The sequence below is a fragment of the Suricata suricatta genome, chromosome 11 (assembly GCF_006229205.1).
Source record: "Suricata suricatta isolate VVHF042 chromosome 11, meerkat_22Aug2017_6uvM2_HiC, whole genome shotgun sequence".
In the NCBI taxonomy this organism is placed as follows: domain Eukaryota; kingdom Metazoa; phylum Chordata; class Mammalia; order Carnivora; family Herpestidae; genus Suricata; species Suricata suricatta.
The window spans coordinates 11,251,325-11,253,184 of NC_043710.1; positions in this window are offsets into that span (position 1 = coordinate 11,251,325).

Genomic DNA, 1,860 nt, shown 5'->3' on the forward strand with positions numbered 1-1,860 from the left:
GAGAAAGGAGAAAAGAATATAAGGAGTAAATTTTAAAGGAAATGAGTAAAGAAAAAGGAAAAAAAGGTAATAATGACAAAGAAATAAGTATGAAACTAGTGAAGAAAGAAAAATTTTTGTTATATATTAAAAGAACAAACAACCAAAAAAAAAAAAATACAAAAAAAAAAAAAAAAAAAAGCAAGCAGCAGCTCCCTCTGGTGGGTAGGCTTGGTTTGATGTGGTAAGTCTTACAGTCTGCTCTCAGAGGCTCCGCCCCTGCCTGTGGCGAAATGAGCAGCAGGAGGTGAAGGGCACACCTTAACAGACTCAATTGCGGAGTCGCCACCCCCAGTCAGGATGGCGATTGCAATCGGGGAAAGGAAAAAAACAAAAAGCAAAAAACCGAGTCTCTCTTAGTTTCCAATAGCTTTGCTCAAGACGCTGTGCACTGCTGGAAATGAGCTGGGAGCTCCTACATTCTAAGCGCGCGCCCGGGCCTCCACCCGCCACCGACTCTTTGTTGAGGGTCCCGTTGGTGTGCGCCTTATTTCTTCCCTGTGGGGACCCGGGATTCGCGCAGTCCATGCAGGGGGCGAGGTATGCCTTGGAAATGCAGTCTGCAGTCCGTGGTCCCATTCCCAAAACCAAGTTCGAATTGTTCGCGCCTGGCGCAGTCGCAGCTCCGGCCGCTTCCCGCCGGGGAGCGTGCCTCCCCAGCGCAGCTGCTTCTCACAGTCACAGACACCTCTGATTCCCTGCTGAGATGGCTTAGGGCTGGAGGCTATTCTTTCTCTTGTGTCCCGCTACCCAGCAATTATCTATGGAGTGGGTTTCTGTCTCCAAGCGCAGCCAAGCGTTCTATACCTCTTCCCCAGAGACAGTTCTATGAGCGTTCTAGGATCGTGTTCCGACTCTGTCTCTTCCCTTTGTCTCCCGGGCGCCGCGCACTTGTGCCACGTTGGGCTGGGGATCTTACCTCCCCTGCCCGTCCCGGGCTGGCCCGTCCTCGGATCTCCCCCGTTCGCCCCCACTCACTCAGATATCCTTGAGGTTCTATTCCTTCTGGAGTTCGTATTTTCTCCTTCCACTCTCTCAGATGAAAGTAATATCCTTCTCAGTTCGAAAAAAGGTGTGGAGGGAGTTTACAGAGCTCCCTTCCTCTCCGCCATCTTGGCTCCACCCCCTGTTTTGGCTATTGTTGACATTGCTGCTATGAACATTGGGGTACATGTGCTCCTAGGCATCAGCATTTCTCTATCTCTTGGGTAAATCCCTAGCAGGTCTATTTCTGGGTCACAGGGGAGTTCTATGGATAGTTTTTTGAGGAACCTCCACACTGTTTTCCAGAGCGACTGCACCAGATTGCATTCCCACCAACAGTTTAGGAGGGTGCCTGTCTCTCCACACCCTCCCCAGCATCTATAGTCTCTTGTTTGTTCATTTTAGCCACTCTGACTGGTGTGAGGTGGTATCTGAGTGTGGTTTTGATTTGTGTTTCCCTGATGATGAGTGATGTTGAGCATCGTTTCATGTGCCTGTAGGCCATCTGGATGTCCTCTTTGGAGAAGTGTCTGTTCATGTCTTCTGCCCATTTCTTCCCTGAGTTATTTTTTTTTGTGGGTGTGAAGTTTGGTGAGTTCCTTGTAGATTTTAGATACTAACCCTTTATGCGATATGTCATTTGCAACTATCTTTTCCCATTCTGTCGGTTGCCCATTACGTTTTCTTGATTGTTTCCTTTGAAGTGCAGAAGCTTTTTATCTTGATGAAGTCCCAAGAGTTCTATTTTGCTTTCATTTCCCTTGCCTTTGTGGATGTATCTAGGCACTATGATGAGTTAAAAAAGGCTATAGATGAGGTGAATAACAAACTGGAGGC